This window comes from Enhydra lutris, unplaced genomic scaffold, assembly GCF_002288905.1.
Source record: "Enhydra lutris kenyoni isolate GAN:26980312 unplaced genomic scaffold, ASM228890v2 scaffoldscaffold14, whole genome shotgun sequence".
Classification (NCBI taxonomy): domain Eukaryota; kingdom Metazoa; phylum Chordata; class Mammalia; order Carnivora; family Mustelidae; genus Enhydra; species Enhydra lutris.
In genome coordinates, this window is record NW_019154098.1 from 49,063,327 (window position 1) to 49,082,642 (window position 19,316).

Genomic DNA, 19,316 nt, shown 5'->3' on the forward strand with positions numbered 1-19,316 from the left:
TTACTGTCAAGACTAGAAAGGCACTGTTGTAAGATAATTTGGCATTTTAATAGTGTATGCCTTTTCAATGCCTTACTTTCTTCCCCCAATCATCAGTAGTACAGTTAAATACATCATCTTGTTAAGCCTCAACACTGACATACATAAAATATTTTCTACATACAGAACTTGGTTATACATATTATAACTGTCTTAAGTGATTGGAACATGTTTTGTAACTAAGTGTACATACTTTAAGGAAATATTTGAAGTCAATGGTTAACATCCTTGTCTTTATAGCTATATACTTGCTTTTTGGTGTAAACTTAATACCAACAATAAAAGTGCTTTTTAAAAACTTTTTTTTCCAACTGGTAAATTATGAACATCTTGAAAGAAGCCATTTTTCTTTATTCTTATGCTACAGTATGTCATACATCCAAGTCCCCAGGAGATGTATAACTGAATGACCATTCTCCATTCATTTTTTTAGCTCCACGCATTCCTATCAAAAAGTCACTAAAAACCTAAGAGCAAAAACTAACAAATGCTGTCTATCCTTAAGAAAAAAACAATGTACAGGAGATGATAAAAGCCAAAATTATCATAGATTACTGACCTATATTATATACAAGAGAATATAAAAATCATACTTAAATATAAGATAAACATTAATTGGAATAATAACAGTAAATAATCACATTAACATCTAATGCATACTTGAGTTTTTATGCTAGTTGTTTTGCTAAACATTATATACACGTATCAATATTAACTATGTGAAATAAGCAATATTATCCCTTATTGATATAATAAGGACATTTCAGGTTAAAGGGTTTATATAATTTCTCTTACCACTCATAACTAGTAGAGCTAGAGTTTCTGTAATATCTCTAAAGTTTGCAGATGTTAAAATATCAGTAGTAAAACTTACTTACTTGATGTATACAAAAATGAGATAGCCTAGCATAACTTACAAAGATAAAATTAAAAGCCAAAATCCGTTTCTCTTCCATTCCTTTTACAGAACCTCAACCATTCCTCCAGACCTGGAACTCCACTTAAAACTCTATCCCTAGTTACTACCATAAATAGTAAGCACAGTAAAACTCAACAATGATAAGAATTCAGGTACAAAGCAATTGGCTTTCCTCCACCCAGCCTGGATGCTAAAACGCAAATAGAATGAAGTTTTTATATTCTGGAGAAGAGAGGTCCATGGACTGGAGGAAAAGTGGGAGGTAGATATGGCCGACTTTGTGGCAGGAATCTGGGAAGTGAGTCTCCACTGGACTTAGTATTCTTCCAGTCCAAGTTCACTTATTTGTCCAAGTCACATGACTCCTGATTTCCTACTTTGTGTTGGAAATCTCAAGGCAGCCAAAGGATTCACAATAGTCCCCAGTGATATTTAAGCTTCTTAAAATTAACCAGGAGATACTAAACCAACAAAAGCAACAGGAACAAATAGGTGGCCATACACATTAATTGATTAATTGATTAAATTGTGCTCTATGCTCTTCAGGAAATGGTAGAAAATTATCCTCACCATTATATAGTAAAACTAGTAATAATGCAATATATATAGTCTAAAAAAATCAGTCATACAAAATGCAAAAATCATTTCATGAGAAGTTAATAAATTGTACAAGAAGACAAGGCAAGCAGGAGTATGGAAGGCCATGGACATGATTCAGCTCTTTTCTGGAGAGCTATGTTGGTGATCTCAGACTTCTGCATCTCTCTATATTCCACAATAACCTGTACCTTTAAATTTTTTAAGCAAAGTTTGATATGGGGTAAAATCTCTGATACTCATGGGTTTAACTTGAAAACTGAATCCTTTGTGTTATTCTCAGGCCTCTAAAGATTTTTTTCATAAAGTCTTAGTCATTATATGCTAAGATTGTGCCAAGATGCGCAATATTTGTATAACTATGTTGTGTATGTGTGTGTGTGTGTGTGTGTGTGTGTGTGTAAAATACAATGCTTCCGTATCTAATGTGTTTAGGATTCTTTTACCCTCTAATCTAATTTGACAATTCATTGGGATTGTACAGAAAGATTTGTCCCTTTTTTCTCAATGATTAGCTGTTTTACTGCTCTTTTTTCAATTGATCATCTTAAGGATTTTTCAGGCATTAGACTAAAAAGGTATATATAAAACTAATTAGAAAGAAACTTACTGCTTTAAGTGGATGTATTTTTTTTTAAATTGATAATCAATGAGCTAAGGATCCACCTCAAGAAGTGAGAAAAAAAGAGCAAGGTATATCCAAAATAAGTAGAAGTATACAATAAAGAAAAAAAAACATCTCTTAAAGCCGAGTAATAAACAATACCAAAACTTGGTTATTTAAAAATCTAATAAACTTGGAAAAACCAGATCTACTGCACTTAGCAAAAAATTGATCAAGAACAAAAAGAGAGAAAGTAGAAATAAATATCAGGAATGAAAAAGGAGATTTCATCACAGATCTCCGATATAAAATTATCATATTATTGATAATTTCACACCAATAAATCTGAAAGCTTAGAATGAGATAAATCACTGTAAAAGTGCAAATTACCAAACTGATACAAGAAATAGAAAATTTTAATTGTTCTAAATATTTTAAAGAATATAACTAATAAGGGGCACCTGGGTGACTCAGTCGTTAAGTGTCTGCCCTTGGCTTAGGTCATGATCACCAGGTCCTGGGATTGAGCCCCGTACCCTGCTCAGCAGAAAACCTACTTCTCCCTCTCCAACCCCCACTGCTTGTGTTCCTCTCTCTCACTGTGTCTCTCTCTGTCAAATAAATAAACAAAACCTTAAAAAAATATATATAACTAATAAATAAAACTCTTTCCGCAAAGAAACTCCTGGTCAAAATGGTCTTAATGATGAAGTCAAACTTTTTTTTTTAAGATTTTATTTATTTATTTATTTGACACAGAGAGACAAATAAATGAGAGAGGGAACACAAGCAGGGGGAGTGGAAGAGGGAGAAAGCAGGCTTCTACTGAGCAGGAAGCCTGATGTGGGGCTCTATCTCAGGACCCTGGGATCATGACCCAAGCCAAAGGCAGACTCTTAACAACTGAGCCACCTAGGTGCTCCAAAACTCTTAATAAATAAATAAAGCCAAACACTTTTAGAAAATACAAAAGACAGTTATACTTTCCAGCTAGTTTTAGGAAGCCAACATAGCCTCAATATCAACACCTGGCAAGGATATTACAAGAAAAGAAAAAACAAGCCAATATCACAATATAGATGCAAAAATTCTAAGCAAAATACTAATAAACAGAATCCAGTAATAATTTTAGAAGAAAGTAAAGCATAGCCTAGTTGAGACTATACCAGGAATATTATTTCAGGTATGTAATTCAATACATTAATGAAATAGAAAAGTTACGATTATCTAAACACTTCATATGATATAATATTTATGTGTAATATAAAATCCTACAAAACTAGAAATAACAAACTTTCTTAATATGACAAAAGTATTTTAAAAATACAACAAATATTATACTTAAACTAAAATTTAAAAAGCTTTGCCTCTGGAATTAGAAATAAGACATTTATCCTGCTCTAACCTATTCAATACAATAATGGAGGTCTTAGGCATTAAAATACAAGTAAAAAGTGTAAAAACCAGAATGTATCAGTAAAAATGTTATTTTTTTGTCAGATGACATTATAATTATTAATGACATTATTATTAATGACATGGCATTACCACTATTCTAGTATCTACAAATTTCATAAGAGAACTTAGTGAGGTTGCTAGGTAAAGTTCATTAGACAAACAATTGTATTTCTGCCTTTATGTTCCTTACTACCTTTTTTTTTCTTAATGCCACTTACTCCATTTTATTGCAATAAAGTCAGTGTATACATATCTCAGCAGGAAACACATGATATCATCAGTCATCAGTGAGCATGGTTTCAAAAGTCTCCCCCATTTCCTCACAGGACACATACTTGGCTTATAATGATGGTCATACACCTATTTAAGATAAGGTCCTATCATGTCTTGGAAAGCCCTACCATGACCAGGACTTCACCCATGCAACTTCTGATGCAACATGTAATATTGGCCATCATTGGACAGGGCCAGCCAGGTATCTCCTGGGCAACAAGGTCTCAGGACAGTCTGGCTTAGCCAATATGTTCCTTACTACCCAATGCAGGAAGGCACTAATAGTATAATCAGTCTCCAAATATGTTATTGAAAGCTAATGAAAGTGATAAAGAATTTATACATGTTGTGAAAAACAATCATAGGGTTCTTATAAGAGTGTAAAAATGTAGGAAAAGATAATGTCTCTCACAGAGAGTTTTAAACTGGGACATTCAAGATGAAAAGAGTTTAAAAAATATTCCTTTTTTAAACAAGGACATACAAGGAATTTTCCTGCTGAAGAAATTTCTAAAGATGCTAAATTCGACTCAAAAATATATTGACCATGTCAAATAGACATAGACATTATAAGACAGATTAATATCTTCTAGCAATCTTTCCATATTTTTTGGAATCATTACATCTAATTATTTCTGAATTAATTTTTACTCAAGGTAAATGATAGGGATGCATGAAATTATCTATAGAATTGGATAGTTATCATAATGAGCCAGTAATTAGGCAATTCTATTCATTTCTCTGCTATTAACTTTTTAAAGTTTTGGCATTTTTTCTATTGATTATTAAGTTAAAAAATACATAATACATTGTACTTTTAAAAATAACAATAAAACACTCCTGCTTTCTTCTGATGTCCATTAGCATGGTAAGCAGGAGTGGCAATCCTTATATCAGATCATTTAGATTTTAAGCCAAAGACTATAATAAGAGATGAGGAAGGACACTATATCATACTCAAAGGAACTGTCCAACAAGAAGATCTAACAATTTTAAATATCTATGCCCCTAACATGGGAGCAGCCAACTATATAAACCAATTAATAACAAAATCAAAGAAACACATCAACAATAATACAATAATAGTAGGGGATTTTAACACTCCCCTCACTGAAATGGACAGATCATCCAAGCAAAAGATCAACAAGGAAATCAAGGCCTTAAATGACACACTGGACCAGGTGGACATCACAGATATATTCAGAACATTTCATCCCAAAGCAAGAAAATACACATTCTTCTCTAGTGCACATGGGACATTCTCCAGAATAGATCACATTCTTGGTCCTAAATCAGGTCTCAACCGTTATCAAAAGATTGGGATCATTCCCTGCGTATTTTCAGACCACAATGCTCTGAAGCTAGAACTCAATCACAAGAGGAAATTTGGAAAGAACCCAAATACATGGAGACTAAACAGCATCCTTCTAAAGAATGAATGGGTCAACCAGGAAATTAAAGAAGAATTGAAAAAATTCATGGAAACAAATGATAATGAAAACACAACGGTTCAGAATCTGTGGGACACAACAAAGGCAGTCCTGAGAGGAAAATATATAGCGGTACAAGCCTTTCTCAAGAAACAAGAAAGGTCTCAGGTACACAACCTAACCCTACACCTAAAGGAGCTGGAGAAAGAACAAGAAAGAAACCCTAAACCCAGCAGGAGAAGAGAAATCATAAAGATCAGAGCAGAAATCAATGAAATAGAAACCAAAAAAACAATAGAACATATCAACGAAACTAGGAGCTGGTTCTTTGAAAGAATTAATAAGATTGATAAACCTCTGGCCAGACTTATCAAAAAGAAAAGAGAAAGGACCCAAATAAATAAAATCATGAATGAAAGAGGAGAGATCACAACGAACACCAAAGAAATACAGACAATTATAAGAACATACTATGAGCAACTCTACGCCAACAAATTTGACAATCTGGAAGAAATGGATGCATTCCTAGAGACATATAAACTACCACAACTGAACCAGGAAGAAATAGAAAGCCTGAACAGACCCATAACCAGTAAGGAGATTGAAACAGTCATCAAAAATCTCCAAACAAACAAAAGCCCAGGGCCAGACGGCTTCCCAGGGGAATTCTACCAAACATTTAAAGAACTAATTCCTATTCTCCTGAAACTGTTCCAAAAAACAGAAATGGAAGGAAAACTTCCAAACTCATTTGATGAGGCCAGCATCACCTTGATCCCAAAACCAGACAAGGATCCCATCAAAAAAGAGAACTACAGACCAATATCCTTGATGAACACAGATGCAAAAATTCTCGCCAAAATACTAGCCAATAGGATTCAACAGTACATTAAAAGGATTATTCACCACGACCAAGTGGGATTTATTCCAGGGCTGCAAGGTTGGTTCAACATCCGCAAATCAATCAATGTGATACAACACATTAATAAAAGAAAGAACAAGAACCATATGATCCTCTCCATAGATGCTGAAAAAGCATTTGACAAAGTACAGCATCCCTTCCTGATCAAAACTCTTCAAAGCGTAGGGATAGACGGCACATACCTCAATATTATCAAAGCCATCTATGAAAAACCCACCGCAAATATCATTCTCAATGGAGAAAAACTGAAAGCTTTTCCGCTAAGGTCAGGAACACGGCAGGGATGTCCGTTATCACCCCTGCTATTCAACATAGTACTAGAAGTCCTAGCCTCAGCAATCAGACAACAAAAGGAAATTAAAGGCATCCAAATCGGCAAAGAAGAAGTCAAACGATCACTCTTTGCAGATGATATGATACTATATGTGGAAAACCCAAAAGACTCCACCCCAAAACTGCTAGAACTTGTACAGGAATTCAGTAAAGTGTCAGGATATAAAATCAATGCACAGAAATCAGTTGCATTTCTCTACACCAACAACAAGACAGAAGAAAGAGACATTAAGGAGTCAATCCCATTTACAATTGCACCCAAAACTATAAGATACCTAGGAATAAATCTAACCAAAGAGACTAAGAATCTATACACAGAAAACTATAAAGTACACATGAAAGAAATTGAGGAAGACACAAAGAAATGGAAAAATGTTCCATGCTCCTGGATTAGAAGAATAAATATTGTGAAAATGTCTATGCTACCTAAAGCAATCTACACATTTAATGCAATTCCTATCAAAGTACCATCCATTTTTTTTCAAAGAAATGGAACAAATAATCCTAAAATTTATATGGAACCAGAAAAGACCTCGAATAGCCAAAGGAATATTGAAAAAGAAAGCCAAAGTTGGTGGCATCACAATTCCGGACTTCAAGCTCTATTACAAAGCTGTCATCATCAAGACAGCATGGTACTGGCACTAAAACAGACACATAGATCAATGGAACAAAATAGAGAGCCCAGACATAGACCCTCAACTCTATGGTCAACTAATCTTCGACAAAGCAGGAAAGAATGTCCAATGGAAAAAAGACAGCCTCTTCAATAAATGGTGTTGGGAAAATTGGACAGCCACATGCAGAAAAATGAAATTGGATCATTTCCTTACACCACACACGAAAATAGACTCAAAATGGATGAAGGACCTCAATGTGAGAAAGGAATCCATCAAAATCCTTGAGGAGAACACAGGCAGCAACCTCTTAGACCTCAGCCGCAGCAACATCTTCCTAGGAACATCGCCAAAGGCAAGGGAAGCAAGGGCAAAAATGAACGATTGGGATTTTATCAAGATCAAAAGCTTTTGCACAGCAAAGGGAACAGTTAACAAAACCAAAAGACAACTGACAGAATGGGAGAAGATATTTGCAAATGACATATCAGATAAAGGGCTAGTGTCCAAAATCTATAAAGAACTTAGCAAACTCAACACCCAAAGAACAAATAATCCAATCAGGAAATGGGCAGAGGACATGAACAGACATTTCTGCAAAGAAGACATCCAAATGGCCAACAGACACATGAAAAAGTGCTCCATATCACTCGGCTTCAGGGAAATACAAATCAGAACCACAATGAGATACCACCTCACATCAGTCAGAATGGCTAAAATTAATAAGTCAGGAAATGACAGATGCTGGCAAGGATGTGGAAAGAGGAGAACCCTCCTACACTGTTGGTGGGAATGCAAGCTGGTGCAACCACTCTGGAAAACAGCATGGAGGTTCCTCAAAAAGTTGAAAATAGAGCTACCTTACGACCCAGCAATTGCACTACTGGGTATTTACCCTAAAGATACAAACGTAGTGATCCGAAGGGGCACGTGCACCCGAATGTTTATAGCAGCAATGTCTACAATAGCCAAACTATGGAAAGAACCTAGATGTCCGTCAACAGACGAATGGATAAAGAAGATGTGGTATATATACACAATGGAATACTATGCAGCCATCAAAAGAAATGAAATCTTGCCATTTGTGACGACGTGGATGGAACTAGAGGGTATCATGCTTAGCGAAATAAGTCAATCGGAGAAAAACAACTATCATATGATCTCCCTGATATGAGGGAGAGGAGATGCAACATGGGGGGTTAAGGGGGTAGGAGAAGAGTAAATGAAACAAGATGGGATTGGGAGGGAGACAAACCATAAGTGACTCTTAATCTCACAAAACAAACTGAGGGTTAATGGGGGGAGGGGGGTTAGGAGAGGGGGGGTGGGGTTATGGACATTGGGGAAGGTATATGCTATGGTGAGTGCTCTGAAGTGTGTGGACCTGGCGATTCACAGACCTGTACCCCTGGGGATAAAAATATACTATATGATTATAAAAAAATTAAAAAAAAATACAGGAAGAAAAAAAAATATGTCACTTACATGGCCAAAAAAAAAAAAAAATGTGATATCCTAAAGACGTACACTGGAACATGTTTAATCATTAACTCTAATAGCCCAAACCAGAAGGCAACCTCGCTGTCAAATCATGGTAAAAATGGAGAAGTTGGGGAGCCTGGGTGGCTCAGTGGGTTGAAGCCTCTGCTTTCGACTCGGGTCGTGATCCCAGGGTCCTGGGATCGAGCCCCGCATTGGGCTTTCTGCTCAGCAGGGAGCCTGCTTCCTCCTCTCTCTCTGCCTGCCTCTCTGCCTACTTGTGATCTCTGTCAAATAAATAAATAAAATCTTTAAAAATGGAGAAGTCCACATCTTCCATGGACATCCATGTAATAAACTGCTGGTCAAGCATTACAGATTTTTACCAAAATATGGAGTAATATGTACTACGCCCATATGGCTTTGACAAAAGGCCACAAAATTATATGCGTTGAAAAGAAAACTTCCTTAGCACTGAAAGGTCTGGAAGGAAACACCACCAAATAGTTCTGAATTCTTCATCAATAAACTGTTTTTCTCTTTTGACTTTCAAAAAAAAAAAAATAATAACAATAAAACAGTGTTAGTGTACCCATTCAGATCTTTATAAAGTACCTGTGGCACTATACAACTACTTCTCCATGGACAGATGTAGCACTCACTCCAGAGATAAGAACTACCCTGAATTTTGTTCCTTGGTCTTCATTATACAGATTAATCAAAAATGTATGCATCCCTTTAAAAACTTAATTTTAATTTTGCATATTTATTTTTGCACTTGATAGAAATGAATTCTTAAGCATTCTGTAACTTGCTTTTTTGTTATTGTTCACACTGTGTTTATGAGACTTAATGACTATCTTTCACTCATTTTACTGCTATCTAAGATTTCGTTTGTTTATTATCACAAAGGGGGTTTTCTATTCCCATTTTCTCAGTCTGTGGGCAACTGAGATTTTGTTTCCAGGTTTGTTTTGCTTTTTGTTGGTTTGCTTGCTTTATACAAACTTGCCTACCATGACTAGTCTTGTATATACACAACTTCTCCAGGGAATAGACCCAGGATTAGAATTTTTAAGTCAGAATGTATGTTCATCCTCAATTATATTAATAATTAGCCAATTTATTTTCTAAAATGGCTAAAAATGTAGTCCAGGTGTAAGTTTCAGTTGCTCTACATTCTCACTGCCACCATGATATTATTAAATTTTTTATTTTTGTGAATCTAATTGTAAAATATTAATCATGTTTCATGCATTTATTAAGTTATATAGACTATAGGAAATCACTGTTATTTAATTCCTCAGTAACTATAAAGAGAAAAAATATTATTTAAAAAGATCACAATACCACTAAGATGTGATTTCCCTCTTTTGCTGTGTTGAAGTTTAGTCATGCAAAAATAATGATGGGTAAAACTATTTGCAACTAAGCATGATTCAAAGTAATGAGATCAAACTATATCAGAAGTCACTGAATTATTCACTGCCACACACTTGCAATTTTTAAAAAGCCAGAAAAAATATTAATTTTATTAAATCTCAATCCTCTGACCCTGAGTACACTTTTTTTTGTGATATTCTGTGTGACAAAATGAAAAGAATAAAGAATTTTTGCAGCATTTCAAATGGATTCTTGTCTCAAAAGTGAGTTATTATCTAATTTGTAAGCTAAACTATCCATTTTTTTCACTGCACTTCATATTTACTTGAAAGAATAGCCAAAAAACAAATGATAATAAATGACTTTGATGTTTGGAATATATTTTCTCAAAAATGAGTGACACTTCAAATTGTCACTTCAAATATACAGTTGTCACTTCAAATATACAGTATCTGTCACTTATGATAAAATTCAAGCTTTCAAGTAAAATTTGATTTTTAGAAAACTTGTATCCACGTCTGTAAACTTGACAAATTCCTAACACTTAAGGCTTTTCTGATGATTAGTGATGATATTAAAAAACTGTGACCTTCATATATTGCATAAACATGTCAACATTTTTAAGATCTGTATAACCCAGTGGACCAATGTTTTCTAAATGGCCAGTGCATATTCCACAATCATGCATTAGTAAAATAATAGTTTTGTGCAACATTATAGTTTTTTTAGCTATCAATGTTTTTAAATTGGCTATATTAAAGACAAAAAAAAGGCCTCAATAAATTCAGGTGACTGGGATTTAGCACCACCACCAAGCAAAATAAAATAACATTTAGTATACATTATCTCAGTCAGTCTTCCAACATGACTATAGAGTATGTATTATTGTCTCTATTTTAGATGAAGAGACTAAGAGTCCAAGTTTTAGGTAATCTTGTTAAGGCAACACAATTGCTAAATTGCAGAACAACAAACCCAGATGTGAGTAGTCCAAAGGCCATCAGAACAACACATTGCAATCTGTGTATTCTTGTATTATAGGTCTTACAAACTTTTTAAAAAATAATTTCCCCAAATCTGTAACTCCATCCCCCACTTTTCTGTAAATCTTATAAATTTTACTAGGCAGTAGTTAGAGCCAGAGTAAAATATGAGGATTCTCGGATCCTTTTTTTTTTTCTTAAATAAAGTCAGCCTGACTCATAAAAATACAAATAAATACAGTCACTTTAAGTGTACTATGTATACTCCATTTATTAAGCTTAGCTTAATTATCACTAATGACAAACCTGGGAAATAATTATGGGTAAATGCCATCCCCAAGATGCAAGTTAATAAATTGCAAGCTTTTTCTTATGCTGTACAATAGTGCTGACTTTGTCCTACACGTTGCCAACATATCCAAAGTAACAACTGAGGATTCAAAGGCAAGTTCCATTACGTACTCTTGACAGCAAACATTGGAATCCTGTCATCTCTTATAATATAAGAAAGAATATTTTAAGATTAGACAGAGGTAAGCAGTATTTCCCTAGTTTCTACTAAAAAAAAATGTCTATGCCAAACTCAAAGTCTCCTCTTTTCGTTTCCAAAGAGCAATAGAAAATCCACAGTTAAATGTGAACAGCTGGACTTAACATGTATTCTATGGAATAAAACAGCAATACATTTTCCATAATATATGACAAGCCATATGAAAATGCAAGAAAGTGAAATTATTTCATAAAGCTTATTTATTTACTAAGGATTAGTTGAAATTAAAAAGCTCAGATTTTAAAAGGTGGGATATCTAAAGACAACCTTTAATATAACAATATATTAATATATATTTATAAGAGTAATCAAATACCATGCTCTGTCTTCACTTATAACCTAAACTCCCTGTATTCACAATCCAATTCAACAAACATCTGCTAACCTCCAAACCCAAACAAAGAAGCGTTTATTTTGTTCACTCTCTCAGTTCTCAGGTATATATCGTTTTAATTTTTCCTTTTTAATCACCCTACTTTTTCCACCCACAGAACATTGCTGAACTGGTAACACACTTGGTGATTACAAATCTACATTATCTAATTTTTACTGATCTTTAATTATTCTCAGCATTCTTAAATTAGCTTTGTTAAGCTCTTACACACTCCCTTCAGTGGCTTTTATCAAGTTTCTTTTCTAACCCCATTTCCACATTTTATAGAAAACATTGTTTCAGTACCAAGCCTCTCTACCTGACTTCTGTATAGGAATTAATGATTACTGACTGTTAAGAAACAATGATAAAACACAGTGTAACCATTCAGCAATACCATCACTCACACTGGACTTAATTTATTGAAGAGAAAACTAAAATGCAGAGAAAATGTGTCCAGTAAATTTTTAGAATTTCTATTCCTCTTTTCAAAGTAATCTCTTTGAGGAGATCTCAGCCTCATATGGCTACTTTACGTAATGAATGAAGCATCTAGTTTTGAAGAATGGAAAGGCCAATTTGGAAGCATAGGGAGGCAAATTTCCTGCCACCAATAGTACATAATCTGGAAGAAGATCCAAACATTCAACTACAGCCTTTCAAATCATAGAACTGACTCCATTTGAATCAAAGATGGCTTTTCCCCTTTAGTTGCATATGGTCTTTGATGAACGGGATTTATAAGAAAATACATCAACATTTACAATACTCCTCCAGCTGAACTCATAATTGCACCACGTCTACTACCTGTCTCTTAACTGATGGTATCACATTTTTCCATTATCAGGATATTGGTCAGGAATTTCATGCAATACAAATTATGAAAGCTGGGTTCTACTGGCCTCTTAAAATCTAGATAAAGTCCCATGCAAATCCACAGAAGTACAAAGCTCTCCTTAAGATTTCAGTATTTCCCCAGATTGTACTATTTCTTCCTTATTCTTTACTCCATGTCTTATTTATCCAGAAATAAAACCAGCTCTGACTATATTTCCTCAACAAAACAAAACAAAACTAAACTAAACCAAATATTTAGAGCATTTGTAAGTTTAATAGATTTCATCAAACACTGCAGTTATCCTAAAGAGATGCTGTACCACATATAGAACAGCATACTTGAAATCCATAAATAGGGCTTTCTTAAATGTCCTCAACCCAATGCCTAGGATCAATGGTTTCTCCTTACTCTGTACACACTTCTCCAATTATTTCCTGGCTCCTCTTGCTTCTTGTCTGCCCCTTGTTTTCTCTGCCTTTCCTCTCTCCTGGACAGCTCCACAACTCCAAGTTAGAATGCCTCTACCCCAGGCAGAGCCATTCAACCTTCCTCAGCAGATATTCCCAGGTATAATTCTAACCAAAACGATCTAAATCTAACCAAATTGTCTAATTTAGTTAGATCAGGAAGGAAGTGTGCCAAAAAGGCCTTCCTTTTAGCATAATCAGCCATTCCTCAGTGGCAGATGTAAACATGGATGGTAGGTTTCTTTTGACTCAGACTTGAAACTTTCTTCTAACAGTCCACTCTAATGCAGGGAAATCCTACCCCACTTTGCTACGATACTGCCACAGTAAAGATTTTGATCTGGGCCACAAAAGACATCAGAGCATGGGTGAGGCAACTAGTTAGATTTCTATAAACTTCCCTCCCCTTCCCATCATAAAATTCTCCAAAAGGTCCAAATATTGCTTTCATGAGCTAGCATGTCAGTCCTTCATTTCTCCCTTGCCTTTCTCCCTTTCTTCCTCTTTCCTTTTTCCCCTTCCTTTTCGCTTTCCTTCTTTCTTTCATTCTCTTTTCCTTTCCTTTTTCTTCCTTTCTTCTTCCTTCCTTCCTTCTTTCCTTCCTTCCTTCTGCTTTCTTTTTTTCTTTCCTCCTATCTTCTCTACCTGCACTCTCAGCCACCAGCGCCCCCATCTTGATACATATGGAAGAAATTAACTAAAGATTTTGGAAAAAAATTTTTCAACAACTTTCTGGTGGCAACTACTAAACTAGGCAATTAGTATACCAGACAAAATAGCTTCACCAGAACTTATATAATAAACAGTGTGAAGATCATCGCATGCACTTGGGTGTTTTGGTTTTGTTTTCTTTTCTTTTGTTTTTGTCTCAGGGACCATTTACCTTCTCCTGGCCAACTCTTATTTATCCCTGAACTTCAACATCACTTCCTCAAGGATGCTTGCGCTGATCTTCCAGTACATTGTCTGCTATTAACATAAGTACTCTGAGTGGAAACCACCTCCCAATCACCTCTGTCACCTGTGATACTTATATATATATATTTTTTGTTACCTCTTTGTGCCTGCCAGTGCTACGAAGCCATATCTTGAGTGGAGACCTCGTGTGACTTGTACTTAACATATGGTCAGTACTCAGTATATATTACTTAAATGAATAAACAAATGATAAAACATATCGTAAGATTTCTTCCAGATAATGTAAATTTTTGCTTTTCTATTTAGAGAAAAATAGTTCAACAGAATTATGATAGTTCTGACTTTAAAAAGACACAGGGAGCATCTCATTCAATAGACCTCAGAACTTCAGAGAAAATAGGGGGTTTATAATCATAAAAAGGAGAGTTCCATTTGTTCTAATGTTAAATACACATTTTTCAAATATCCTATGTTTAATTACCCTGAGGCCAGATTCAAGCTAGCATGAAATAAGCACTACTTAGATGTAGCTGAGCACATGGATAATTTTCACAATGCTAGGGAATGAAATGAAGTCCAAATCTCAAAAGAAAACCACAAGCTAAGAAAGTAATTTTGTAGAGATTTTTTTTTTGAGTCAGTCTATCAGAATCCATTTGCTCTAGGTTTTCAGTTGCTTCATCTCCAGATATTCATCTTTGTTTTCCAGCATTTTCTGCACTTACAGTTTTAGAGAGAATTTATAATCCATCAAGGTAGTATGTGTACTATACCAAATGGCTGTTTTAAAATGTGTTTGGAAAAAATATATTTATTACGGAGAAGTTCCACATCATTTTAACCCAGATCAAAGGTACATGTTACTACTGCTTTTAGATCTAGAAGTAAAATTTTGAGTTTCAGTTCAAGCAGCTGGGATATCCTACTCTCTTTAGAATCTGAAGTCCAAACTGAAGCATCAATTCCTTATACAAAACATGCTTTGACAGCTTTTGTGGTAATTAGTAATTTGCCCAACTGAGCATGGCCAGACTTCTGGGCCCATGAGAAGCATCCCAGGAGACCTCTTCTGGTCAGGATGCCTTTAGCATGTTGAAAAAATACTCTTAGTAAAATCCTGGGGTTGATGGGCACAGTATGGCACACTACTAAAATCCTTTTACTCTTCCCAGGTCAAATTATTCAGTTGTAAGTTATATAACACAAGCTAAGTTAAAATGGTTTTACTGAATTTTACCATTATCTGGTTATAAACCTGTTATAACCTGTTACTAGTTATAAACCTGAAACTCCTTCTAAACATAGCAAGTTACTCCTTTTTCTTTGTCCTTATTTGATCCTATGTCTAATTAGAATTAAATTTTTTTAAATAATAGATACTGATTGGACTTCATTAAAATGTCAAGTAAAAATGTATCAAAAAATTCTAAAATGCCACACTCTGCATAGTAAGTGCAATGTTTGATTTGATGCTACATTTGATGAGACGAGTACATTATAACCAAAGCCCATACACAACTTTGTAGTTTAACATTAAAACAAGCCCACAGACAAATGAAAAAAGGTTAAAAATGTGAACTAAATTTTCCCAGTATAAAAGTTGCAACTTAGTCATTTTTTTTCATTCTCTAAAAGAAAAAAAAAAAGTATATTGTCTCTAACCTTACTATCCAAAAAGGTAAGTCAAAAGATTTATAAAAGTAAAATAAGAATACAAGCTTCCTTGTAAATACATGAATTCTTACCCTCCTAAAACATTACTTATTTGATAAATATATCTTCAACAAAGATTACCACATTCTGTGATGCTTATTGTTTTCTCAGTTACTATCATTTCCTTAAACTTTTTACTCCAGAAATGAACTGATATGAAGGTATACTGATTAAAGTTTATGTCTTTTGGGGGCACCTGGGTGGCTCAGTGGGTTAAAGTCTCTGCCTTCGGCTCAGGTCATAATCCCAGGGTCCTGGGATCGAGCCCCACATCGGGCTCTCTGCTTAGCGGGGAGCCTGCTTCCTCCCCTCTCTCTCTCTCTCTCTCTCTGCCTGCCTCTCTGCCTACTTGTAATCTCTGTCTGTCAAGTAGATGGATAAAATCTTAAAAAAAATAATAAAGTCTATGTCTTTTCTAAGAAATAACAAGTGTTGGCTCATGCACTGTTGATGGGAATAAAAATTGGTACAGCTACTGTGGATAGCAGTATAGAGTTTCCTCAAAAAATTGAAAATAGAAATACAAGTCAATAATTTCACTAATGGACAGTCACCCAAAGAAATGAAAACACTAACTAAAAAAGATATATGCACTCCTGTTTATTGAAGCATTATTTATAACAGACAAGATATAGAAGCAACCCAAAATGTCCATTGATGAATGGATAAAGAAGATGTGGTATATATACAATGGAATATTACTTAGCCATAAGAAAAAGAATGAGATCTTGCCATATGTAACAACATGGATGGCCCCAGAGGGTGTTATGTTAAATGAAATAACTCAGACAGAGAAAGGCAAATACCGTATAAAGAATCTAAAAAATAAAACAAATACATAAACAAATAAAAGCAGAAGGAGACCCATAAATACAAAGAGCAAATTAGTGGTTTCCAGATTGGGAGGGAGGGCACAATGGGTGAAGGAGAGTGCGGGATACAGGCTTCCAGTTATGGAATGACTAAGGGACAGGGATGATAGGCACAGCCTAGAGCATATAGTCAGTGGTACTGTAATACCATTGTATGGTGACGGATGGTAGATACACTTGTGAGCATAGCAAAATGTACAGTTTTGCTGAATCACTGTTTTATACCTGAAATTAATGTAATATTGTGTGTCAAGTATATTTTAATTAGGAAGATTTTTTAAGTCTGTCTTTTTTTGTTTAAAAAATGGTCAGTATCGGGATGCCTGGGTGGTTCAGTTGGTTAAGCAGCTGCCTTCGGCTCAGGTCATGATCCCAGCGTCCTGGGATCGAGTCCCGCATCGGGCTCCTTGCTCGGCAGGGAGCCTGCTTCTCCCTCTGCCTCTGCCTGCCATTCTGTCTGCCTGCACTCGCTCTCTCTCCCTCTCTGACAAATAAATAAAATCTTAAAAAAAAATGGTAAGTATTAAACCTGTTGAAGTGAAGAATGCAGTGATTTGTTACTGTATTATATGTATTAATTCATTATTGTCGTTGTTAACTCACTTGAAAACAGGCAGAATTTCTTGACAGTTGGTATAAATCTATATAAAACATCACTGCTTATATCTATAAGTCCATGATAATAATAAGAGTCAGTACAATTAAAAAGTTTGTTCCATGCATAATTCTGAAGGAGGATATTATCTTCTCTTCCTGACTTAGAGCAGTTGATATTCAGAGACTTTCCCAAACTCATGCTGCCACAATTGTGCAAAACAGAAACTCAAATCCAAGTCATTTGGGTGAAAACTCAGTGCTTTTTTAAAAGAAATGTTGTCTATTTGATATCCTGTGTCCGTGAATCTACCAAAAATTTACCTTCTCTCTACTTAATTCATAAATAAAATAAATTTTAGATAATCATTATAGTTCTGACCAGTCTTTGATCTCATTTTTGCTCTGTATTCACATTTTTTGCTCAGGTAGAACTGTTTCCCTATATCTCAGCCAGGTCTTCCATTTATTTTCATTAATGTGGCATTGCTCCAAGTGAATTTAATGGTTGTATGAAGCATTTCGTCTACTCTCCTGCTCTTTGATATTTAGCAAATGCCTGCCATCAGGCATTCTCACCAGATGTTCACAACCAGGCACATACTATACTTCAAAGTCTTACTATTATATCTGTCACATGACATTTGTGTTTACACGACGTTTATGTTAAATGAATTATAGAGTGTTGAATACAGCAATAATGATAATAGGTAAAAGCTATTGATGAATAGTTTTAATGGTGTAGGTATTTAGTGTCTGCCAAGATTCATGTTTCCTCATCAATTATATTCTGCCAAAAGCTTCTCTGAATCACCCAAGCTCTAGTCCCACCATCCAGGCATATATGGGTTTATCACATTACATGAAGGACCAGTGCAAGCTAAGCTTAGAGATTTATAATTTCTTAATATATTTTATGAAATTGTATTTTATTTTTTTTAAAGATTTTATTTATTTATTTGACAGAGAGAGATCACAAGTAGACGGAGAGGCAGACAGAGAGAGAGAGAGAGAGAGAGAGAGAGGGAAGCAGGCTCCCTGCTGAGCAGAGAGCCCGATGCGGGACTCGATCCCAGGACTCTGAGATCATGACCTGAGCCGAAGGCAGCGGCTTAACCCACTGAGCCACCCAGGCGCCCTGAAATTGTATTTTAATTCAGCTTAAGGTGTTTTTATTGCTACCTTAGAGTAGTTTCTTTCTGGATGAAAAAATAAATGTTTTGTACTATTTAATAGCCACCTACTATACACATTACACGTAAAAGCATGATTTTATTTTACTATGAGACATAGATACTGAATTACATCAAATACCTTTATGCACTGATAGATCATACAGTTTCTCCTTGAGCTCATCATATTATAAAGTTATAATAATAGCTTTTCTAATAATGAACCTTCTTTTCACTCATGAGATGAAGCCAATTTAAACATGATGTACAAATCTAATACACTATTATGCTAAATTTTATTGTGTATGTTTGCCTATATACTCATAATAAAAATTGGTATTTCTTGTTTATTACTGTAACCACCCCTGTTAAATTTTGATATCAGAGTTATACATACATGGCAAATTCACAAACTATTTTTTTATTTTCAACACTCTAGGAAAATTAAATTGCACAGAAATTACCTTTCCTTGGACATCTGAAAAGAACTGCTAGTGGTATCACTTGGGCTATGGGTTTTTAACTTTTGCTTTTGTTCTTTTTGCTTCAAAAAATACTTTTGAAGAATGCCTTGCACAATTTCTATTTATACCATAATAATTTTTTAATTTTTATCTTCTTGAATAAATTCAGTAACACAGTTTTTTAGAAAATTAACCAATGAGATCTAGATTATCAAATTAGCCTCAAGCTATATGAGGTACTCTATCATAATTTATAATTTTCTTAGTTTTTCTGTATCATTTACTGTATTAACTTTCACATTCTTAATAGTATTTTCT

General features: G+C 34.7%; 1 protein-coding gene across 1 annotated transcript in view; it reads right to left on the bottom strand.

The window, feature by feature from the left end:
• LOC111146500 (cyclic nucleotide binding domain containing 1) overlaps positions 1 to 19,316 on the bottom strand; it is a 461,604-nt gene that overhangs the window by 396,786 nt on the left and 45,502 nt on the right. The gene's annotated exons all lie outside the window — the stretch shown is intronic.